The following is a 26,556-nucleotide window of genomic DNA, read 5'->3' on the forward strand; positions in this document are numbered from 1 at the left end:
CCCAGCATTTAAAAAATGTAATATATTTATGTACAGAAAACTTAGCAGTGTAAATTTAACTCAGTAAGAACCCAGTTTAATGGTGAATTCTTTAGCCTTTGCCTTTTCCAGCTTGGTAATGCAAGCCTCAGATTTAGAACCCAGAACGTTGCCTTCCCAGTGGCGGCAGATCTCATGGTATCTGTCATTGTAATTGATGCTAACAGCTTCCACCAGCTTAACCAGAGCACCCTTGTCTTCTGAGTTAACCTGGGTGAAGGCAACAGTGGTGCAAGTCTTCCTGTGGACCAGCTACCCCAGCTGGATTTTCCCTTGTTGATGCAGTAGGGATCCCCATCTTTCGACACAGGTTAAGTAGGAAAACCACCAGCTCAATGGGGTCTACATCATGGGCAATCGTCACCAGCTGAGCCTTCTTGTTCTCCAAGGAGGTGACTGCATTGTCCTCTGCTCAAGGGACAGGTATCTTAGTTAGGATATTCCCCTTGCCTGCATCTTTCATGTCAGCACGGGCCAGCAACTTTTGCTTCTTCTCCTGCTTTGTCTCTGGCTTGTATGTGTGGGCAAGCTTAAGCAGGTGGGTAGCTGTTTGATGGTTCAAGGCCTGGGTGAACTGCTTAATAGCAGGAGGTACTTTGAGTCACTTATAGAGGATGGCCCTTTTCCCCTGAAGCCTGATTTAGCAGCGTCATCTGACAAAGCATGTGAGATCTCTTTGGGGTTGGATGCCCTGTCCAAAGAGGAAGTTCTTAGGTTTTTCTCAAACAAATAGGCTTTTTACCACCTAGTTGGCCTCCTGTTTCTTCATGAGAGTGGAGACCAGGGCCATTTTCTTCCACTTGTCCTTTCCTTTGAACACCCTGCTATGCTGGATGAGAGAGAAAGCTATTTCCTAGTATTTTTAGTGTATGCATGTTTTAACTATTTTAAAGAAACCCTCCAATCTTTAGGTTTTTCTCATTTATTTGTTTGTTTAAAACTGTATTTGATTTTGGAAAATGACTATTATGGCATTTAGCTGTCCTTGGTTACAAGTGGTAACAGCTAGTTTTGTTTAATGTCAAAATGAATTCACTACAAGAATGCTGAGTGACTCACATGATAGTAGCAGAAAAGGAGAGTGTGAAAAGGACTAAAATGCTAACAGCCTTACTACACTATATTATTATCATTGTTATGATATATTATTAGTTATTGTTATTAAGTCTTACATGCTGAATTAAAACAGTAAACTTTTATCGTAGATCTGTGCATAGAAAAAAAAATTGGACTAAAAGCTTGTATTTCCTTAAGCTGAAGCGGGAAGTGTGTTTTGGTCATCCTTGGCTCCCTGATGACTTTCAGGACAGCTGGGTTACAGAGGGAGACCTTGTCTCAAAAATAAATGGGGGAGTGAAGGAAGTGGAGAGGGAGGAGGGGCAGGTGGGGGAAAAGGAAAAGCATTAGCAGTAGTAGCAGCAACATCTGGTTAAAGGACAGAGATGTGCACTAGATGTAGAGAATGGCCCATATCAAATTACACTTTTGTCACAGTGGCTTGCATTTAATTTGTATTCTTTTTTATTAATTATACCCCCTAGAGACTGTAATCACTTGTCGTGTTATTTTTCGAGGTGTTATCTTTGTCCTTGTGCCAAGACTCTCTGGACAGAAACAAAAAAACTCTTTTCTTTGTGCTGGATTCTGTCAAGACCCAAGCCATTCTCATGCCTTTGCTGACTTTTTTTTACAAGACTTAACATCCCAAATCATGAAAGTTGTACATTTATGTGATAGAATTTAATGTTTCTGTACCTGTATCTACTGTGTAATACTTCAATAAAGGTAAACATGTGAGTGAGACAACATCAAAAAATAAGGAAGAAACGGGTTGAATATATGTGTAAACTCACGTTTATGAATTAATCTTTTTTACATATGTAATTAATACTCAAAACACCCTTGTGAAACCCATTGCTTGTTTGCTTGACCTAGAATCACAAATCTCCAAATACAGCTTAATCCCAATTCCCATGAGTATAGACTGAACGTGATAACTTGTGTCTAGTGAATAAGTGTGGAAAAGGAGAAAAGTGGGACTACATACGGGAATCACTAAGCACTCAAGTGAAATGTGACTGTTGTTCAGACTCAGTAATAGGCATTCCTTGACGTGCAATAAGAAATGCATTTCCTATCGGTAATATTCTTCAAACCCTCTATAGTCTCATACTATCGTGAGAAAATTCCAGACAAACTCAGATTGGTGCCCTCCCCCATATGTGGATTGCTGAAATCTTGAAAACAAAGAAGCTATGGCAGGCTGGAGAGAGAGATGGAGATGTGTCATTTAAATGCAATGTACTATCTTATGTTGAAATTCGGAAGAGAAAAATTATTTTAGTAAAAAAATCCGGCTAATAAATCCTGGCTAATAAACCCAAATAAAACCTGTTGTTCAGCTATTAGTTTGATGGCACTTATGAGAGTTCATTTGTTTGGAGAAATGTACCATTTATGAAAGGCTTTTCAATTGAACCTAGTCAGAGTTAATGGGAACACTCCGTACTATCTCTGCAACATTTTCATGAAAAAAAATGCTTTTAAGTGAGCTACAGATTTGAATAGATCTTTCACCCAAAAAAGGTGTACAAATGGACAATAAATACATGGAGAAAATGCTCAGTCACTTTTCCTCAGAGAAATGTAATGAAAACTAAAATAACACACTGCTTACACCCACTTGAATTGCTAGAACCATAAAGAGACTATAGTAAGTGTTAGAAAAGACACAGAGAAATGAAAGCTCCAGTATGTTGGAGAGAATGTAAAATAGAGTAGCTGATGGAGAAACCTCTCTGACAATTTATCAAAAAACTAAACAAGAAATTACCACGTGATTCAGCAATCACACGCTCCAGTATTTGCTAGGGTGATGTGAGATGTTATGACTAGGTTTCCTTTCAACTAAAGGTAGAAATTTGATAATAATTAACATGTACATGGTACTTTGAGCTCTGGGAGTAGATGAGTTCTCCTGGTTGTTGAACTTTAGTGGGTAAATGAGAATTATGTCCTCTGAGATGGAAAAGACTGATGAAGGAATAAGACTTTTCAGGGTTTGCAGCTCAGGACTTCTGTTTGGGGTTGTTAAGTGGGAAGTAACCTCTAAAAAAAAAAGAAATGGTCAATATTTAAGACTGGAGAGGTCTGCTTGTAAATGTAATATTCTTGGTGAGGTTGTTTTAGCTCCCATTTATCACCCACTGTTTAGGCTTACACCTGATATGTCAAGGTTGCTTTAAAAAGTGCCCCCCCCCCCAGCTGGATCTGGTAGTGCACATCTTTGCTCTCAGCACTGGGAAGGAAAAACAGGTGGATTTCTATAACTTCAAGGCCAGCCTGATTTATATAGTTACTTCCAGGGCAGCTAGAAGGTCTCTCTGCATAGAGAGACCTTGTCTAGGAAACAAAAACAAAACACAGAAAGCAGAATAGTGTGACCAGTTCCACACATATCATTATATCCTTCTGAGTCCATAAAGTTTTTTTAAGCTCTTTCTTTTGGTGGCTATTGGGATGTTTGGTGGCTATTCAGTCTTGTGCATAAAGCACAGCTTAATAATCATCACCCTCCTCTACAAGATAATAGCTGTCCAAAGACTCAACCTGTTGATGGTGATTCTCCAACTACCTAAACAATTTGGAAGAGTAATTTTGTTTAGTACTGCTGAATGCTGCTGTTAACTTTCAATTTAGTGTAGACAAAGTGGCCCAGCCTACTTAAGGCTCAGATCAATAACTGACTTTTACTATTCTTGGAAATTATTGGTAGACTTTACAATCACTATGGACATTGGCTCATTTTTTAAATTAAAAATTATTATCATCACCATAACCATCATCATCAACAGCAGCAGCAGCAGCATGATCATATTGTGTATCTGTATTGGAGAGAAAGGCATGTGTTCCATGGCATGTATATGGAAATCTAAGAACAATTTTTGAAGTCAGTTATCTCCTTCTATCATCAAGTTCAAGAACTGACCTCAGGTCTTTGGGCTTATGTGGCATTTTTACTCACTCAGCCATCTCACCGGCTCAACATCAGTTCCTTTGAGCATTCTGTCAACAGTAGAATGCTGTCCCTTCTACTAAGTAGAATATTACAGATTACTACAGAAAGGTGACCCTTTACAGTGTATAGACTTGTTCCTGGAATTGTCTGTGAGACCAGGCTGGATTGTCTCCAACAAGCGTGTCTTAGAAAGGTGGTTTTATCATTCTTGAAAATGGAGGTCAGATAGGGTAGCAGAAACAAGATGGCCAAAAACAACTAGCCTAGGACAGGAAAAAAGGACAAAACAATATATAATTTTAGACTAAAAAAATTAGTCTAAAATTTTAGACTAAAAATGCTATAAAAATAACATTTATCCCAGCACTCAAGGAGGCAGAGGCAGGCAGATCCCTCTGAGGTGGAGGCCAGCCTGATCAATAAAGCAAGTCCAGGACAGCCAAGGCTACACAATGAAAACCCTGTTTTGAAAAACCAAAACACAAACAAAAAAAGGAAAAACATATTAAAATTTGAATGTGGATTGTGTAGGTAGTACTTTATGTCTCATGACCTTTTGTTTTGTGAGATTTGTTTTTTTCTTCTCTTCTATTTGTTATGAAGAGGTCTGCATGAAGATATGCAGGGAAAGACAATGAGGATATCTGCAACTTCTGGCTCAGCCAAAACAGTACTAACAGTAACAGTATGTGTGTGCTTGTTTATGTGCATACTTATAAAAAGAAATGGATGGAAGTCTGGGATGTTATATGTGGCAAGTACATCATGAATGAGTCTACTCGAAGGGGAAGTGTTCCTTTTATGTTTTGGAGTTTTCCCATGAATGAAAAGGCTAGCTTAGGAAGTAAAAATTCCTGGTCCAAGAAGGAAGATGAAAAACAAAGGAAGAATCTAGAGATGGAGATTAGTAATAGACCAATTGCATAGTATGTGTAAGAAGCAAGATTTAATCACAATCACTTCAGATGACAACTAATCCCCAAATCAAACAAATACACACGGAGGGAAAGCCTCTAAGTCAAGACAATGCAGAAGTGATTGCACATCAATGTTTATTGCAGTACCATTCACAACGGCCAAGTTATGGAACCACCTTTTGACTGCTCCTCCGTTGATGGAGTAATAGATAAACAAAATGTGGTATGAATACACAACAGAGTTTTATTCAGCCATAAAGAAGAATGAAACTGTCTTTGTGAGGAATAGGATACAACTGGAGGAAATAGTCATTAATAAATTAAGTCAAGTTCAGAAAGGCAAATATTGCATATTTTACCTCATTCATGGATTTTGGATTTAATTTAAATACACAAAGTCCTATGTGCATGCATGACATGAAAATAGAAGTGAAATGTTCAAGGGGCGCAAAAGAGACTTATAGGAGGAACAAGAGACAAAGCAAAGAGAAAGGGAGCATTAGAAGAATACCTTCAGTTTACATTATTGTACAATGTATTGGTTATGGCGTGTTATGACATGGATGTGGAAGTCAGAAGACAACTGTATGGAATTTGTTGTCTCCTCTACCATTACATGGGTTCTAAAGATTGAACTCTGATTACCAGGGTTGTGCAGTAAGTGCCTTTTCCTGTTAAACCATCTTGTGAGTTTTCAACATACATGATATATTCTTGTATGAAAATGTTCATATGAAACCCAAAACTATAGTCAATAAACATGGTCAAATAAATTGGGGGAAACTTGTGGAGGGACAGCTGAGACACATGTCCAGTTGGTGGCCTGTGGTTATTTGTTTTGCCTGGCAAGCAGCAAGATAAGTGTGAGCAAACACAGGCTCCAGGGAATTCAGAAATGTTTGTGAAGGTGCGCTTAAGCAGGTTGTCTCTTAAGAATAAAAGTCGACATGCTATTCCAAATTCTTTTTCAGAAAGGTGGCATTAATTTTAATTACACCTTTAAAAGAAAAAAAAAATCCCATTTCTCACTGTTAATTAATACACGTGCAATTTAAGGAATGTGAAGAAACTTTCTCTAGGTGTACAAATTTCTGAATGATCTCTCTGGAGATGATTGGTGAAGCATGATGATCAGAAGGACTGCAGTGGAGCCTTAAGCCATTCAAGTAGCAAAATGGCAGCCAACAAAGGAAGTTCAATGGATTGCTAAAGTGGCACAGCATAAATAAAACAAATAACATAAAATAACATAAGTAAAATGCTTCAAGAAAAAAGGTGTAAGGCAAAATCTAAAATGGCTTTGACCGACTCTAACTAGCAGTGTTTTCAAAGCAAAGACTCATGACCAAACCTTTGGCAGAGTACAGGGAATCATAAGAAAGAAGGGGAGTTAGTCTGATGGGGAAAGGATAGGAGCTCCACAAGGACCAAATATATCTGGGCACAGGGTCTTTTCTGAGACTGACATTCAACCAAGGACCATGTATGGATATAACCTAGAACCTCCACTCAGATGTAGCCTGTGGTAGCTCAGTAACCAATTGGTTTCCCAAAGTGAGGGGAACAGGGACTATTTCTAACAGGAACTCAATGACTGGCTCTTTGGTCTCCCCACCCCCGAAGGGAGGAGCAGTCCTGTTAGGCCACAGAGGAGGGCTTTGCAGCCAGTCCTGAAGATACCTGATAAAACAGGATCAGATGAATGGGGAGGAGGTCCCCCCTATCAGTGGACTTGGAAAGGGGCACGGTGGAGATGAGGGAGGGAGGGAGGGACTGGGAGGGAATGAGGGATCGGGACACGGCTGGGATACAGAGTTAATAAAATGTAACTGATAAAAAAAATAAAAAATAAAATAAAATAAAATGGCTTTGACCATAGAATAGCCATGAACCATGGGATTATTTCAATCAAGTCAGAAATTCAGTATTCTACCACAGTTGTCGTATTGGAAGGCAAAAATGAAAAACATTTTCTTCATTGCAGAGAACTTTGTTAGACATTAGACTAGAGGAGAAGTGCAATAAGAACCATAAAGTGTCCGATGGCACTTAGTGATGTGGAGATCATGGGTAGTATTTTCTTTTTGCTTTCTTGTGGATAGATTTATTTTTAAACTTTATTTTTACTGTTTTTTTTACAATGTATTCATTATATATCCCAACTGAAGCCCCCTTCTTCAACTCCTCCCACTCTCACCCTCCCTCCCTCTTCCCCTAGTCCACTGAAATGGGGAGTTCCCCTTTGCCATCTGCCCATAGCTTATCAAGTCTCATCATCAAGCTTATCAAGAGGACTGCCTTTTGTGTACTTGAGAAACTTTTGGATATATGCCTAGGTGTGGTATAGCTGGAGCTTGAGGAAGCACTATTCCTAATTGTCTGAGAAAGCACCAGATTGATTTCCAAAGTGGTTGTACCAGTTGACATTCCCACCAGAAATGGAGGAGGGTTCCACTTTCTCCACAACCTCTCCAGCATGTGCAATCATTTGAGTTTTTTATTTTAGCCATTTTGATGGGTGTAAGGTGAAATCTCAGGGTTGTTTTGATTTGCATCTCTCTGATGGCTAAGGATGTTGAGCATCTCTTTAAGTGTTTCTCTGCCATTTTATATTCCACTACAGAGAATTCTCTGCTTAGCTCTGTACCCCATTTTTTAATTGGATTACATGATTTATTGCATTTTAACTTCTTTAGTTCTTTATATATATTCTGGATATCAGCCCTCCGTCAGATAGAGGGTTGGTGAAGATCCTTTCCTAGTCTGTAGGCAGTCGTTTTGTTCTGACAACAGTGTCTTTTGCTTTACAGAAGCTTTTCAGCTTCATGAGGTCCCATTTATTGATTGTTGCTCTTAGAGCCTGTGCTGTTGGTGTTCTGTTCAGGAAGTTTTCTCCTCTACCAATGAGTTCTAGGCTCTTCCCCACTTTTTCTTCTAACTGATTTAGAGTATCTGGTTTTATATTAAGGTCTTTGATCCACTTGGACTTTAGTTTTGTGCAGGGTGATAAATATGGATCTATTTTCATTTTTCTACATGTAGACATCCAGTTGGAACAGCACCATTTGTTGAAGATGCTGTCTTTTTTTTTCCATCAAATGGTTTTGGCTTCTTTGTCAAAAATCAAAAAGGACATTTGCACAACCATGTTTGTAGCAGCTTTATTTGTAATAGCAGGAACCTGGAAACAAGCCAGATGTCCATCAGTGGAGGAATGGATACAGAAATTGTGGTATTTTTACACAATGGAATACTACTCAACAATCAAAAATGAGGAAATCATGAAATTTGCAGGCAAATGGTGGAATCTAGAAAAGATCATTCTGAGTGAGGTATCCCAGAAGGAGAAAGACACACATATAAGTGAGTACATAGACCTATATACTCACTTATATAGACTTATAAGATATGATAAACACAATGAAATCTATACACCTAAAGAAGATAAACAAGAAAGAAGACCCAGGGTAAGATGATCAATCCTCACTTAGAAAGACAAATGGGATGGGCGTTGGAAGTAGGAGAAAACAAGTAACAGGACAGGAGCCTACCACAGAGGGCCTCTGAAAGACTCTACCTAGCAGTGTATCAAAGCAGATACTAAGACTCATAACCAAACCTACGGCAGAGTGCAGGGAATCATATGAAAGAAGGGGGAGTTAGTATGACATGGAGAGAATAGGAGCTCCACAAGGACTAAATATATCTGAGCACAGGGGTCTTTTCTGAGACTAATACTCCAACCAAGGACCACATATGGATATAACCTAGAACCTCTGCTCAGATGTAGCCCGTGGAAGCTCAGTAACCAATTGTTTTTCTCTAGAAAGGGGAACAGGGACTATTTCTGACATGAACTCAATAGCAGGCTCTTTGACTTCCTCACCCTCCAAGGGAGAAGCAGCCCTGCTAGGCCACAGAGGAGGACTTTGCAGCCAATCCTGAAGATACCTGATAAAACAGGATCAGATGAAAGGGGAAGAAGTCCTCCCCAATCAGTGGACTTGGAAAGGGGCAGGGAGAAGATGAGGGAGGGAAGGTGGGATTAGGAGACAATGAAGGAGTGGGATACAGCTGGGATACAGAGTTAATAAAATGTAACTAATAATAAAAATAAAAAAATAAAATAAGAAAGAGGACTACCTAGATTTTCTTCCTCTGTGGCCTGGTAAGGCCCCATTGCCAGGGGCAAATGATCAAAGAGCAGGCAACCGAGTTCATGACAGAGGCAGCCCCCGCTCCCCTTACTTGGGAACCTCACATGGAGACTGACCTGCCAATCAGCTACTTCCGAGCAGGGGGGGTCCAGGTCCTCTCTGTGCATGGTCATTGGTTTGTGCATCAGTCTCTGCAGGACTCCCTAGGCTCAGATTTTTTGGCTTTGTTGGTCTCCTTATGGGGCTCCTGTCCCCTCCAAGTCCTTCTATCCCCCCTTTCTTCTATAATACTCCCTGTACTCTGCCCAAAGTTTTACTGTGAGTCTCAGGATCTGCTTCAATTCCCTGTTAGATGGAGCCTTTCAGAAGACCCTCTATAGTAGGCTCCCAATAGTCTTTCTAATAATATTTTCAAGAGAAGAAAAATCAGAGTGCAATATTAATGAAGATAAAGTAATTGAAGTAATAAGTTTCAAGCCTTTTACAGGAACTTTGAAGGTAAAGTAGAAACCAGCTCAAGCATGACTGCTAAAAAGGAAAGCTATGTGAATACATTTTAGGAAAAAAAGTCTTGAAACCCTATGTAGTTCATGCATTTTACTAAGAAAAGTATGAAATTGTTAAACTGAAGTTTCCAAGCAAGTAGACAGGCTGACGCAGAGTTTGGGCTACAAGGTTTTGTGTGGGAAGCAGTATCTTCTGCTGTAGAGAAGACAACAAAACAACAGGGATGTCTGTAGACTTAGTGACAAGAAGGCTAAAGAATTCCAATCTGAAACTTACCATTTTACGTAAAGTTGGGGGTGAAATTTTTTTTTTCTGACTGGAGAGTGGGGTGTGAACAGAATAATGTACTGTGGAAAATAGGAAGAGAGGGCATTCTTAGAGTTATGGCTTTCCAGTCTAAACATCCTTCAAAATCCCCTGGTGGATCTGCTAAAACACAGAGCAATCGGTTCCCAGTTCATGGGCTCCAACTCAGCAAAGAGGAAGATGAATTGGGAAGGTGAATTTTCAACAAGCTCCCAGATGGTGCTAATTCCAATTGGATTTGCCAATTGACATTTATTGTGGGATACATAAATATTAATGGTGAGGGCAAAGAGTGATGATAGTCAAGAAGTTGTGCAATCATGCATGTGCCAGAGCTGGCTGGAGGAAACAGGAATTGATAGAGTAACAAGACTTCTATTAAAAGACCTGGAGAGGACAGGAGCTCCACAAGGACAGCAATAGATCTAAAAAGTCTGGGCACAGGGGTCTTTTCTGAGACCGATACTCCAGCCAAGGACCACTCATGGAGATGGCCTGGAACCCCTGAACAGAGGTAGCATATGGCTATTCAGTATCCAAGTAGCCTCCATAGTAATGGGGACAGGGACTGTCTTTGATATGAACTGATTGGCCTGCTCTTTGACCACCTCCCCCTGATGGAGGGAACATCCTTACCAGGCCACAAAAGAAGACAGTGCAGCCACTCCTGATAAGACCTGATAGACTAGGATCAGAGAGAAGGGGAGGAGGACCTTCCTTATCAGTGGAATGGGAGAACACGGGTGGGGAAGAGGAAAGGTAGGATTGGGAAGGGAGGAGAGAGGGAGGGAGGTACAGGGGGGATACAAAGTGAATAAACTGTAATTAATAAAAATAAAAATAATTAAAATATGAAAAAAAATCGGAGTTGATACATAGACATTGTCCCAATGAATCAGAAGGTGGAAAATTTCATTCTAATCTAAAACTCCACATCGATTACAACAACATTGTTTCAATCATATAAATAATTAATGTTGCTATTGTTACACTAAAGAATATCAATATGTGTTTTACTAAGTAAGGGAAAAAATGTTGGCTGAGACACCAAGAAAGACTAAAATTGAGATAATGAAGTGACTGATGAGACAGGCTGCCTGTGTGAGTGTCAAGGTAGAGAGCCAACAACAGAATTCTAAAACCTTAAATTCTTTACTAGGCTTTGGCTGTTTTGTTGTTTGTTTGTTTGTTTGTTTGTTTGTTTTATTTTTGCCAAGGTAAAAACTGGTCTGATTATTGGACACTAGAAGAAAATATGTGTAAGGAAGATTTTTTTCAAGATGGCTATACTCTTTGGAGGTGGGGTGGGGGAGGTTTCTCTTTCTATATCAATGTGGGAGAGATGGTTTTCAAGGGGGAACTTAAGAGACCTCGGTGTCTGTCCCCTGGGGTGGGACAGACATTGTGAGATAGTGTATGACACTCCCTTGGGAAATATAAAAGGCTTCCCAGTATTCCAGAAGATGGCAGGGTGAGGGGTATGCAGTGTACCCCAAGGAGCAGACAGGAGTTCCACATGTAGGAAGGGTCTGCAGGTAGCAGTCTTCCGTAATGTGGGCATTTCAGAAGAAATCATGAAAGCATCTATGAAAGAGACATCTTTGGACATCTGCTTGGCCTGGATTGTGAAAAGCCAATTTACAGCAGGATTAGTCCAGAGAGAACTCTGTTGTCTCCCTCACATCTTTTCCTTCTCTTTCTTTATTTCTGAGCTAAGCCTTCCCTCATACAGCAAATCAAAATGCAGAAGGTTCAGAAAACTCACCAGTGAATACCTCTTACAGCATTCTACGTTTAGGATGATGTTGCATGCCGTGTGTGCTTTATAAGAAAAGTATTCATTGTTTATGTCAGATTACAGTTAAACTGGGCATCCTCCATCATTACTGCTGCTGGACATAGAGCAACAGACTATATTTAGTGATATATGAAAAAGCTGAAGTTCCAAAGTAGGAAAAGAAGGACAAACCATGCCTTGTTCACTGGCTGTAGGTCCCTCACCTATAGCAGATGCCAGCTTTAACTTTAACTTGAAAGCCTTGCTTATTACAAGGGAAGAGAATTCTAAATAAACACTTAAATCTGTTTTATGCTCTTTCTATAAGAATGATGGACAGTGGGTAGGGTTTTATTTTATGACTTGTGTTCAACTTACTGATTATTATTTGTACATGCAGAATAAATAAGCCTAGAAGTATGTGTACCGAACATAAGAGGTGCTTATTTCTTGTTTTGCAGTAGCTTTTTACTTTCAGCTATCTTTGATTTTGTTTATTTTGAATGACTATGAATATGAATTACTTGGACCTTCAGCATGATTAATGAAGATTTCTAGACTTGTTATTTTTCAACTCAGTGTTTTCTTGGTACGTTTCTATGTTAATATTCTTCTCAAAAGTTATTTCTATAGCTACTTCATAATCCATTAGACAACTTTCCCAATGCACTTAAGACCCTTATTCAAATTTGTCTTCTCCTTTACTAATATACATAATAATGAAATATCTGTGATTTATTCATTATGCACATCCTTACTGGCTGCCTTAGAATACATCCTTAGAAGCCAAAGAACTAAATGCGTGTTTTTAAGATTAATAAAAGTTCCCATTAAATCTGTTTACCTATACTAACTCTGCTACAAGACGCTATTAATTTATATCAATGTTTTGGTTGTCCTTTATAAAATATTCAAATGAAGCTGTTATTAATATATATCAGTGTTCTGACTGTCATTTCTTTTAATATTCAAATGAGTATTTTTTAAGTGTTTCCTGGCCATTTGTGTTTTCCTATTAGTCAGATGGATGCCCAATATGTGGATATTCAATTGATAGACATTATCATGAATATATTATTTCTTGTGTACTTCCCTTCAGTAGGTACAATAAACATGTACACACAAATACACATTTATATATCAAGCCATTTTGGTACCTAGCCAATAAATAGTGGTTGAGTACATGAATGGATTAAACATTTAAAGAATTCAACAAAATAAACCCTTCTTAGGGCTTTATTAATATTTTCTTGATTTATATGCACAACAACAATATGGGATATCTGCTGTGTTCATGACTGAAAGTTGCACCATTTAAAAAATAATAACCAGTAGATATAATTTCAATCAATGCCAAAATAAACCCTAAAACATAAAGGCATTCTGTGCTCACATTGGGTACACAATACCATCAGTAGAATAAACCCTTCTAGATTGCATGTTTCTGGTAATTCAAAGTTTATATACCAACTTGAAATTTTTATATGGCCATTGATAAAAAATATTTTGGGAGGTAACATGTATATGCTTGTATGATTTTATAACTATAGTGTTCCATAGATGGATGGATAAAAAGATTGAGGAATTAGTTTGACTCTTGATCTGAATGTAGAAATCTCCCCCTGCTTTCCAGACTAAAAATAACCTGGTGGAGTTGTGATTAGCATTGTTATCTTCCATCTCTGTTACGGTTGCTGACACCCCACAGTTCATCCACCTTTAAATCTCTGTTCTTCTCACTGCCAGTGACTCCCCATTCCTTCCTTGTTTCTTCTCATTTAACTTACATCAATGCCTTTTCCATTTCAAATATATTAAGTGCCTTTCCTCAAATAATGCCCCTTGCTCAGCATATAATTTTCCTTTTGTGTGGCAACTCAAATACCCACCTACACTTGAGTAAGTTGCCCTTTTGGGCTGTATTGTTTGATCCTGGTTGTCAAAAAGCTGTTCTGTCATTATTAAAAATGTTTCGGGGGAAGATTCCAGGCTCATAAACTCAGAGTTTCTAGAAGTCCAGATACCAGACAATTACATTATCAAATGCCTGGCATCATATGAGTGCAGAATTTTATACAAGAAAAGGAAGAGACTTCTTTTGTATAAACGTTGGTATTAAGAGCCATTAATTGCCTTTAAGGGATGATTTGATTGCCTTCCAAGCCAGTTCTGTGATAGCACTGATAGAATTTTCTAAAGAAAGTCACCTCTACTTTGTCCTCATTTGTGAACTTTTCCTGAACACTCATTGGGGGCATCTTTCTCTTAGAGTTCTAAGGCTTCAAGGAAAGGAACCACCACGTTTCTGGTTTACTTTCTCAGGCAGAGGAAGAACCTGAATTTTTTTATTGATAAAGGAGTCCTGAACTGGAGAGAAAATGGGATTAAAAACATGTTTTAGATCAATTCAAGCACAGGTGACATGAGCAGAAAGTCAAGTTGCATTGTTAGAAAAAAATCCTCAAGTTCTTTGGGGGGGCTTGTTGTATTTGGTTAGGAAATCTGACAAAGAAAATTGCAGTACTGTAAATTCTTAAGAAAATTTCTGTTTTGTATCACCTGGAACAGCTCCCCGAGTTATTGAAACACCTCTTTCTTCCAATAGTGTACTCAGTTTGGATGCAGAGTTTGGGGGTCAGGGAACTAGTCCAGAAATGCCGTGGTGGCCTCTGTGGGAAAATCCCCAAGGCCTAGCTAACTGTGGAAGGCAGAGGGGGAAAAGGGGAGGGGAGGGGTGCAAGGCCTGAGGGCTGCAAGCACAGTGCAGTGGTCACAAAGATAAGCAGCGAGAGCTTTTTGTCAGAAACTGCAACCTTCACACCATCACAATGGTGAAGAGAAATGTCTTTCCTCTGCACGTGATCCCACCTGTCTTTGACACCGCCTGCCACACATCTGGCTTGCTGGTCTTTCATTGAAATAGCCGCCTGTGTGGAGTTCAGAGGCGAAAATAATGAAGTAGGTTTTGCCTCTTCTCTTTTACAGTTGCTCCCCAAAGGAGTGTACATTTGCTAAGGGCCAAAGTCTGTTTGTGAAAAGAAACCTCTGAGGGGAGATACAGCACCTAAGACCAAAGACCTTAATTTTGCCTCAAATTTTGGCTATACTGTTTCTATAGAGACCAAAGGCAAGCTTTGGCTCCCCCACTCAGCTATTAAAGTTTAGTGCATTGAAAACGGTCTTCATGCTGTGATACCCTTTCAGGGAGGAGAATAGGGTCTGAACTAATCCATGAAAGTTGTCATGCTATGAACTACTAGTCAAGCTTTTTCCTTTCAATTGAATCTAAAACTATACTGTACTTCACACTTGATTGGTCCTTCAGATGGGAGGATTCAATATCCCTGCTGGAAATCAGCTCGTCTTTTTCATACAGTGCCGTTGAACGTGGAAAGAACTTATTTCTGAAGCATAATTACCGGCTCTAACATATGAGAAGTCGTAAGGATATTTCAATTTCTTTTCCTTTTCTTAAATGTTGATCAACTCTTTAAACTGCTAACTTTTACTTTCCTCTTTGACAAAGCTTGTTCACTAGGCTGTGTCTGCATGCTTGAGCTTGCTGTTTATCAATAGATGTTGGGATCTATACATGTTCACTGGCCTTTCATAGACAGACATACAGCATAAATGTATCAAGGACAAAAAAAGAAAATATCTTCTGAATGCAGCCGACAGCAAGCCATTGAAAGTCCTGTAGCAAAGGTAACGGGTCACTTATTTACCATGAAGACTGGGACAAGAACTCAAGGAATCTGTGCACTGCTATGCCAATTGTTTAAGGGAAAGGACTCTTTTCCTTTCCCACTCAAAAGAGTTGGTTTGGTTTGTTTGCACATGTTTTAGATCAATAACTGGTAATAGTAAAAGCAGAACAAAAGCTCTAATAACCATGAGCCATCTGCAGTGTGAATCGACATTTCCCAAGTTAAACACTGTGTGTTGTGAGTGAATACATACAGTGTATATGATTTTTTTTTTAGCTGAAAGAAAGCCTTGATCTAGCTACACCAAAAGGGGGCACCAGGGTATTAAAGAAGCTGTAATATTTTCAGAGTCTATAAATGAAATTAAGTGAACTTTGAAGAGCTTTTGAGAATAATTGTTATGTACATGATTTTTAGAGTTTCTATTTGAAAAGTTGATTGATTCCAAGTATTTAAAAAAAAGACCAAAATTTTATAACTGAATAGAATTTCTTATTGATGTAGGGTCATATTTTTGAAGTCTGATGAAAAAAGTCCCAAGGAAACTCTATATTTTATGTTAGAAAAATGGTATAACGGAAAAAATCTTGTAATTGGTATTAATATTTATGATATTTTATAGTTGAGTTTGACTGTTCTGTCTTAAAATAGAAATGTTTTCTTTATTGTATAAGACTTAGTAAGTGTGAGGTCAGTAGTTTTGTGTGTGTGTGTGTGTGTGTGTGTGTGTGTGTGTGTATGTTTAGATTAAAATAAATCAGTCTTCAGTATTAGATATTGTGAGAGAAGGTGCTGAATGTGGACATCTGTGCGTTATGGCAAATAGTAGCTAGGTTAGAAGTTGTGCAACATTGTTTCCTGACTTTAAACTTCATGAAGGCAGCAGAAGGCATTTTCCGGGAAAGATTTTCAAATTGTACATGTCTGATTAATGTTGTCTCATTTCTGTGACACTGGTAAAGGGATTTGGTGGAAGAAAATAGATACAGCGTAGTCTATAATGGAGTTGTAAATGTCTGCTTTGCAAGTAGATACCTCTTTTGCTTTAATGTCATTTTAAGGGAGCAGAAGCCAGTTCAATGTCTGATTTTGTGAGTGGTGAACAGCGCTATTTATGTGGGTTTTGTTGTTGTTGTTGTTTTGCTTTGTTTTTGCTTTTTATCACCCAGATCTTGCGCCCCTTTCCCTCCTCCACGTGAAATAGAGACTTTTGGTACATAATCAAATCTGAACTGGTTGCTTAGCTTATAATTCCTCTTAAAAATGGAAGTCAGTGGTTATGTGATCCTGTTTTCTCTTTATATCTGTTGTGTTTCCAAAGATGGCTGCAATTTGAATAAAATGGCTTGTCTCTTCATGAAAAGTATTTTCTCTTTTATTTTTATATATCTGGCCTTCACTGCTTCTTTTAAAAAGACAAAATGATACATTCAGTACAGGGTGTGTTTTATAGTTTAATTTTTACCCATTGTTTTGTGCTTTGTGATGATTGATGAAATCATATATATGTAATGTGAGGCAATTTACAAGCTGCTATTACTCCCTGTAACTTTTATGAAATATGTGACTAATTAGTATATTGTTTAACTGGGAGAATAGATGAGAACAACAAGCATATCTCAGGTTTATTTGAAACATATGGACTTTATTCAGCTGGAGCAGTTATTCAAGTACAATAAATTGTTCTGCATAGTAGTAGAAGAGAGCTGTAATTTTATTTCAAAATATGGCAGTATCTAGAAGTTTTTATGGCTCCACTGCTTATGTGAAATAAAAATAGAATAGGATTATTGAATTTCGCATTTGCCCTGTTCCGATCACCACTGTACTAATGAACACGTGCTGAAATATTCACATAAAGACAGAGCATGCCAGCTACTGTTGCTTTGTGTTTGTTGGGACTCTCCCCTCACGTGCTTCATAGAGAATGCTAGAGCCTTTGCCTTGATTGTGGAATGTTTTAAATATGAGCAGGAAACTTTGGGCCTCCTCGTCAGTCACTTTAGAGCCTGTATTTTTTTTAAAAAATGGGATTCATTTTTAATAATTTTATGACATTTTTTGAAGAGTTCCTGTTCCTTACTGTCCTTGAGAAAGAGCCACATACTTTGTCAGAGTAGTGGTTTGTGAAATATGTGTATAGAAAATAATATGCAGAAATATAAATATTCTGGTGGAAATTGTGTTTCATTATGTGCTTTTCAAGTCCTCCCATTTTAACAAGGGTTCGATGTGACTGATTAATTCAGGTATTGTACATTTTTGGAATAACAGTAAGCCTGAATGTCTATGATATGAAAATGTAATTAATCATGGTGATGATAACCAGGGTTTTGTTGTGAACTCAGGCTATGCTTTTGGAGGCTTTGCTTGGGGTTTAAAATTTTGTCCCATTTTCAGGAAATTTTCACATAGTGGTATTTGTATGAGATCAGAATAAGCAACAAAGTCAGAAATGGGTCAGGTTCTGATCTATGATTTTTAGCTCCTTTACCGGCGTTTCTTATGACAAGATTGCCTATCAGTATCATTTCTGCTTTTAACTTTTTCCTGCCAAAGTCAATTTACTTATGCTTAAAAATATTCCACCAATGGTTATGGATTCTTTTTGTGGGGTTTTCGAGTCATCTTTCCATAGAAGCAAATATGTAGCTAAAGAGAACTAACCTGAAACACAAAAAAATCTCAAAGGGGTTACTTTGAAGAGGATAGTGGAAATCCCAGCTGCAAGGTTCCCTGGTCTGTTTCCTGACATGGAATGTTTTTTGAAAACTATACAGAGCGGTTTTGCATTAGAGATGGTATTTAATTTTTACAGATCAATTTACCTACATGTGCAAAATCTGTGAGAGTTTTCCATCACAAAGTTTACTTTTTCGCTACATCATCCAGCTCAAAGTCTGCCTGAAGAATCATAGGGGCGGGCATTCTGGCCTCTCACTATAAATGGAGCAAGAAGTACAGAAAACCTGCTAGAATTAAGCAAAACTTTATATTCAAAGGTAATTCTACATGATCCCAAAATCAAACACTTTACATGTGCAGAGAGAGAGTGAGGGAGGGAGGGAGAGAGAGAATTTCAGGGACTGGAAAATAAATACTGATAGTGAAAATATGCATAACTTCTTAAAACTTGATTTTTGTATTGGGGCCAATTAAACTAAAACCAGAGCATAGTCAGAGTCTTAAAACAAAACAAAACAAAACAAAAAACCATGCAGAACTACATGCTTTGTCACCACCCACACACACCTAACACAGGCAACAAAATAATTTATATGAAACTTGAAGGCTGGTTTGACATGTCATTCGTCAGCAATGTCTAAATTCACAATGGACTTTGCAGCTTAACTGACCTTCATGCAGTTGTTGATTAGAAATCCCAGTCTTATTTGTCAGTGTTGCTTGGTGATGTGATTAGGAGCAGGGATGAGCAGAATTAAATTAAAGAGGTATTCCAAACTTGACAATTTAAAACATTTCCCTGAATGGATGTGGAGACAATACCAATCTGTCTATTTATGAAATTCAGTTCTCTCAGTTTGAACAGTGAGAACAAAAGTGCTAATCTGCAGTATTGAGAAAGGCCAATTATGCCCCATAGGTCAGACAGGGCCTAATATGATTCTAAATAATTGCCAAATCAGATGCACATGAATATAGTTTTATTATTTGCCCTAAACCCATTAACACAGTGTTTATAGTATGTAGAACTGGGTGCATTTCTAATGAAGTTCAACTATATTGAAAAGCTTTGATTCACCTTACAAAACCATAGAAAGACAAAATTGGAGTCTTGTTTTGAAGCCATCAGAGCTGCTATTCTGATTTCAAAGGAGGTGGTTTAAAACTGAAAAACAAAGCAAAACAAAAAGTTCCTGATCCCATTGTATATCTCTGTCTTCCCTAGCAGACAAAGAAATTAATGTCTAAGGGCAAATATGCAGTGTCATTCCTCTTTGGAGTCTCACTAGGCCACAGCCAAGTGACTAGCACACAGTGTGCCAACAAGAAATCTCTAGAGCAGGTAGGAAATGATAGAGGCTTTACCATTAGAGTCATTGCCATAGTGATCTGGAGAAAAGTTAAATGGAATTGTGAGAAGGGAATCAGAATTACCAATCAGTTGGGCTGGAGAGATGGCTGAGAAGTTAAGAGCACTGGTTGTTCTTTCAAACAGGTCTTGGGTTCAATTCTCAACAGCCACATGTTGCCTTAATACAGCATTCAACAGATATAATATCTGTGACCAGAATTGCCAACCTTGTGAGCTCCCATTTAAAAGTTTTTTTTTTTAATGTTCCTTTTTTTCTCATTTCACTTGGAGGCTATATCTACAGAATTCCAAATTTCTACAGGATAAAAGTATCCTTGAGTTGATGTTTTAGATATATGTGGATGTTCCGGTTGAATACACTCAGCCTTCATGGGCTGATTGAGTACTAGAGCCTGGGAAGATGACTGAAAGCTTGATGTGTTTGTTTCCTTGTGGTCACAGCTTTCAGAGGTGCCATTTCAATGTTCTATATTGTTCTTCTATGAAATTCTCATCAGTAAAGGACCATGCTCATGTTCTGGAAGTGGAGGAGGCTGCTGTAGAATATATTAACCCCCAAGAGCCTCCCCCTCCTGAGGAACTTTTTCAGCTTTTATAGTCCACATTGGTCTTAGAATATTTACATTCACAGAATTGGAAACTAATACCTTGTGTCTGTGGATATGAAACAGAAGTCTGAGAGACTTGCACAAGGTTGATGGATCCAATGTTGGTAAGCTCCCTGTGTTGTTACTGAATGACAAGGTCCTTGGGGGCAAATACTAAGCTTTACTACTTTTTACTCATTGTGGAATAGTGAGTCTTGCATATGGTAGCTACTTAGCCATTTTTAGTACTAAAATCCATGTCATCCCACAATGGCTTGTGATATGATATAAAAATTGTTATTATTACCTTCTTAGGCCATCATTCAAAACAAGAGTTCCAGCATGACTGTATATTAGGCTTTTCAGAGGAAGGCAATTCAAATACTTGATGTCAAGTAAAATGGCCTTCAAAGACATGCTTTAAAAAGACATTGTTTTATTTTTAGAAGCTTTGGTGGAGGTGTATGAAAGTTGTGGGTTTTTTTCCTCTTTTTATTGACCTGATTAATGTTTCTTTAAAAAAAAAATAAAACAAAACTACCATCTACAGAATTTGAGGGCCCCAAACTGATCTGATTCATTAGATTTAACAAAATACAACAAAAGTTTCTTCCTGAGTTTCCAGGCCTTTTGTGTAATCCTTTACCTACATCTTCGGTGTTTTTTCTTTTCTTTTGTTTTGTTTTTGTTTTTTGTTTGTTTTTGTTTTTTGTTTGTTTTTGTTTCTTCGTCTACTAAGTGTCAGAAATAGGCATATCTACAGGTTGTGAGCACATTGTCCTCCACAATATGACCATGCTGACAGCCATTAGAACTTAAAATCCAGGATCTGGCAAAGTAATTCTCTAGGAAGAGCTCATTTCCTTATAAAAGTATTTGGTGTTCCCACTCTTTCTGTCTTTCTTCCTTTCTTTCTGTTCTTTCTTTCTTGATTCCTTCTTTCTTTCTCTCTCTCTTTTTTCTTTCTTCTCTGTTGAAATTCATTTACATTTCTATTCCATAGGAACACTTTTATGTTTCTATAACCATAGGCATATACTCTCTGGTATTATATTTTAAAATTTATTACTGTAAAATAGTTTTAGAAATTTAGTACCAGGGGGCTGGAGATGTGGCTCAGCAGTTAAAAACACTGGCTGTTCTTCCAGAGGTCCTGAATTCAATTCCCAGCACCCCCATAGCAGCTCATAACTGTCTAACTCCAGTTCTAGGGGATCTGACATCCTTACACCAATGCATATAAAATAAAATATATTTTTAAAAGAAGGAAATTTAGTACCAGGATGACATGAACAAAACATGTATATGAAACATTTTGTTTTTAACAAGTATCTCAAAATACGTTTTGGTTTTGCTCTCCATCATACATAATTTGGGAGTTTTCCTGGTCAATGTTTCCAGTTGGAGCTGCTGAGGGATCATGGGAAGGGCAGTTTGGTGTTATGTTTCATTAACAACTGCCTAACATCTAAAATGGTAGCAACCATCAGAATGTAAAATATTCTTTTTTTTTTCCTTTCTAAAGGGAGAGGCATCCTTCTTTCAGTCCATATAAATTGAGTTTTCATCTGTAGCTCTGCACTTTCAGTTAATGAAAACCCCAGAAGTTTCTCAACCTCTTAAGGCCTGTGTTCATGTCTATTAAATGAGAGTACAGAATAGGTCCTGAACCCATAGCGTTGTTGAACATTTAATAAACTAATGCAGTTGAAGTGCTTCAGCCAGAGTACAGAACAATCAAAAGCACTTGAAAATATTAGCAACAGTTCAGTTCACTCCTAACTCAGTCCTAAGTGCTGTTTGCAGCTCTGGCTTAAGAGGGTCAGGAGGAAAGAAAGTGACTTCTATGGCTAGACTCCAAGCTTTTAGAAGTATGGTCAGTGCATAACTGACTTTTTTCCTGAGGAAGGGCAAGAGAGGATCAGAACCTATACTGCACTAACATAACCCTGAGTCATCCCAAGCCACAGCTACTGGAACCAACTGTAGTGGTTGGTTGCATAAGCCCCTGACCTATCCAGACCTTCCTCTCCCACTTTAGTAGCTAACTATCTGGCAGGCAACAAGAAGGTGGTAATTATTTTGTACCATAAAGCCGTAAAACATTCAACATAACTTTTTTTTTTTTCTGGGAAAGAGATCATCACATACACACCTAAAGGAGAATCTTTGGGCCAGTTTTATTTCTAATCATTTATCATTTTGTTAAACGCTCTTGAAGACCAGAGCAATAGTTTGCTCTTAGGAACAGCAAAACACTTCAGCAGCTTTTCATTTTCAAAAATGAAACTTGTTTCTTGAGTGGTTTTTTTTTTTTTTTAAAGTAAATCTTTATTTTCTATACAATGTTTGTGAGGGCAATTTGAGACTCGGGAACTTCCTGTTTTGATTGGAAGTGGCTTTGATGCACTGGCAGCATGCCTGCCTGCCCTTACCTGGAGTTGCTCTGTAGCACCAGGTGCCCCTTGTGCCTAGAAAGGAAATGAGGGAGGTAGCAAGGAGAGCTACAACAGCCCCCAAGAGCTAGTGACTGGGTATCGATCTTAATCCAGGTTTGGAAATAGGTGGACTTCATTAATTTTAGGTTATTTTAAATATTTTGGTTTTGTATTATACAGTCACTTTTTAGCTCAGGCTGCTGGAGACTTAGGGTACCCATGTTGGGCTGGAACTCAGAGCAAGCATCTAGTGCTTGTTATCGATAAGTATGAGCTCAGATTTCATATTTCATTAATTCTCTTCTGTGGTTGTTGTTGCTGTGTCTAGATTTGTTTATTTGTTTGTTTGTTTTTAAACAGGGAGGTCTATATCCCAGGGTGGCCTGGAACTTCCTATGTAGCAAAAAATAATCTTGAAATTCTGATCTTCCTGTCTGTACATCCCAAGAGCTTGGTTTATAGGCATCCATTACCACATTTGATCTATGATACCATGTCTGGCTTCTGTAATCCTCGGGGGGTGAGGCAGTCAATCTCCATGATTCTTATTGTGCTAGGCAAGCACTCTACCAATGATCTGTACCCAGCCTTCACTTTCACAGTTTTTCTTTTCTTTTAACTCTCTAAGAGTTTTATGTTATAAAAAGACTATTATCTTCCTTTGGCCAGTGAGGAAATTCAGGCTCTGAGAGGCTAAGAAACTTCACTAAGGGACACTTGGGTGAGAAGAAACCAAAATGGAAATTCAAGCCAAAGCTAGTTGCACTCTTGTGCTCATGCTTTGAACTACTGTGCCATGATCTTTCTGCAGATAAATTCAAAATACTAGGGTTCCCTTCCTCACCCTTCATGAAATCTATTCAGTTTCAATCTCTATTTCGTTTCAGTCTCTAAGGATTCAAGCCTCTTATTTTGTGGGGAGAGACTGAAGAAGGGAAAAGGAGATGACATACTCAGGTCAGCTCAAGCAACAATCCCTTCTAACCTCTGAATCTCTGTGTCATTATGTGACTCATTCTATTGCCTTTATGAGATTAGCTTCTTGCCTAGCTCTGCTGCTCACTGTTAATGAGAACCTGAGCATCTCTGACTCACTGCCTCTTCTTCTGTAACAGAAGTTAGTGCTGTCTCATAGGATTGGTAAGAAATGGCCTAGATTCGGCAGAGTGCAGGGAATCATATGAAAGAAGGGGGATTTAGTATGACTGGAGAGGACAGGAGCTCCACAAGGACCTAATATATCTGGGCACAGTGGTCTTTTATGAGACTTTATCTCCAGCCAAGGACCATGTATGAATATAACCTAGAACCCCTGCTCGGATGTAGCCCATGGTAGCTCAGTGACCAAGTAGGTTTTCCTAGTAAGAGGAACAGGGACTATTTCTGGCATGAACTCAATGGCTGGCTCTTTAACATCCCCACCACCACCACCTGAGGGAGGAGCAGTCCTGCTCTGCCACAGAGGAGGACATTGCAGCCAGTTCTGAAGATACTTGAAAAGCTAGGGTCAGATGAAAGGGGAGGAGACCTTCCTTATCAGTGGACTTGGAAAGGCACAGGGAAGAGATGAGGGAGGGTGGGATTGGGAGGGAATGAGGGATCAGACTACAGCTAGGATACAGAGTTAATAAATTGTAACTAATATTTCAAAAAGAAAAGAAAAAAAAGAAAAGAAAGAAAGAAATGGCTTAGAATAAGTACTGCATTAAACAGTGTGTGATGTACTGCTGAGGGCTTCATCTATAGCACCCAGCACTTTGAGTTTGAATTGCAGCTTCTATAAGTCGCCAGTTGTATGTGCTGAAGCAATTTACTTCAACTACAAAATGAAAGGTAATAACATCAGCTTTGTAATGGTGCTTCTGGGGGGACTAAGTGGATTAGTATCTTTAGATAGGGCCTTTCCCACAATGAGTGTTCCATTATTCTTCTATTACGCAATGTTCTCAAGACATATGAAAACTGGAAGCTCTCATTTTTGTATTGGGTACAAATCCTGCTTGCATTCTGGAATAATCCCAACCTACACCATTTCTGAGGACTATACAAGACAACGCTAGCTTATATTTAAAGTCTCCAGAAGCAAGACAGTATAGTACTTAGTACTCTATACTGTAAAGTCCCAAGAAATATGCTTTAGATTTTCCCCAACATAGAGAGCCATGGTACTCAGGCTCTGGTATATGATGACTGGGACCCAGGCTCTAGGTGTATGGAGCAAAGGGATAGGGGAAGATATTTAAAGTAATAGCAGAAGAGCTCTGTCTCTGTCTCTCTGTCTCCCCCTGTATCTCTCTCTCTCTCTCTCTCTCTCTCTCTCTCTCTCTCTCTCTCTCTCTCTCTCTCTCTCTCTTTGTCTCTCTATGGAATGGAGATAATTCCCACCACCCCAAACCCATAATCTAGAAATAAAGCTGCCCTAACTTACAGCACTGGTCTCGTTCATTGTAGGCCGTGTAAAGGTTCTGAGAAATAGTCACTTTCTCTTTAGTCATGGCTTAGTCACAGGCAACACAAAATGGTGGAAAGAATGGAGAATGTCTGCTACAGGATTAAGATTGATTTCCTGCTTGTTTCAGAGTAGAGTGCTGGAGACTACAGGAACAGCTTTACACTTTAGTGATGGGACCTTCCTGAGAAATTCTGGGTGGTTCATAATGGAACAAGACTGCTGCTGGCTGGCCCATCTCTTTGTACAGAATTCAAGTTCCACGAAAACAGAGATTGAATTTGTTCAGAACCATTCAGTTAACCCAGTGCTGGCACAACCACAAGAAACAGGTCATGGACAGATACAGTGCTCCTGGTTCAGAAAAGAAAGGGAACCTACTAGGAGGGCATGTATATTTTTCCTTCTCTCAAAAAAGTTCATCATGAACTTCAATGTCAATTTAGAAAAAAACAACAACAAAACAAAACAAAACAAAAACAATAACAGAAAAGAAAACCACAATCTTTTCTAGCATCTATTTTCTATCCTCAGCTTTTCTGCCAGACAAAGGCAATTTGAGGCCACCATTGTTTCTGTTCAATTCAAGTTACAAGGTTTCTTTCGTCAATTTTCTTCTTCCTACAGAAACTTGATTGCGGCTGGGTATAGCATTTATGTAAATTTCAAGTGCCACTCCTATTTGTCTCTGGGCTAACTTAATGGGTCATGTTAATCTCAATCAGGTCTGCCACTCAGTCCTCTTATCCCTTTCACCTTTCACCTAATTGCCAATTTTCTCTGAGGGCCCTGTTGTAGAGGCGCTATTGATTCCTTCTTCCTCTTCTTTCACCAGTGGACATCTCTTACATTTGATTATTCCTAGAAACAGTAAGTGGATGATTTCATGTGTTCCTGACATGCAATAACTGTACACAGCCACCAAGAAACTGCAGCATTACTCCCCAAATGGTCTGTCTACACAGCTACACAATAATGGTGGCAGAATCTCTCAAGTATTTTGTTGAGGGGAGGGAGCTTGTCTAAAAGAAGGGAGATGGCATAATAATATACTACAAATTCACTTATGTGTAGTCCAAAACCAGCTAAAGCTAATCTGATTAGCCTTAAGGGGGAGTTACTAGGCAGGGGAGCTAGAAAGATTTTGAGATTGCTGGAAATATTATTTTTGTGGATGAACGTAGGTAATAAGAGAGCATGGGTAAGTTTTGAAATTCCATATACATGAACACTTTTCTTTTGTTCATATTTCTATATGTATGTTATACTAAAATAAAATAAAAAAAATCCCCAAAGGGGAGGGGGTCTGTCAGACCTTCGTATGTTTAAATTCTATATGAACTATATAACTGTGTGAAATTGGGGACTCTTAGTCCTTCCAAAGTGATCAAATAACAAAACTGGAAGTGGGCTCTGTTTCACCTGGACAGTTATTTATTAGAGACAAACTGGTTTATCTCTGGGTTGTTCCATAAACTTTTTCAAGTCTATCTCTGCTTACTTACCCTCCATGATTCAAGTGTTATCTTTAGCACTAAATGTTGTCAAATAGTCTCTCTTCCCTTGCATTGATATTTACCAATTGTAAGTTAAAACT

General features: G+C 38.5%; 1 pseudogene; it reads right to left on the reverse strand.

The window, feature by feature from the left end:
- Positions 1–60: 60 nt before the first annotated feature.
- On the reverse strand, positions 61–25,005 carry LOC110566343 (large ribosomal subunit protein eL8-like; annotated as a pseudogene).
- Positions 25,006–26,556: the final 1,551 nt, after the last annotated feature.

This window comes from Meriones unguiculatus, chromosome X (genome assembly GCF_030254825.1).
Source record: "Meriones unguiculatus strain TT.TT164.6M chromosome X, Bangor_MerUng_6.1, whole genome shotgun sequence".
NCBI lineage: Eukaryota > Metazoa > Chordata > Mammalia > Rodentia > Muridae > Meriones > Meriones unguiculatus.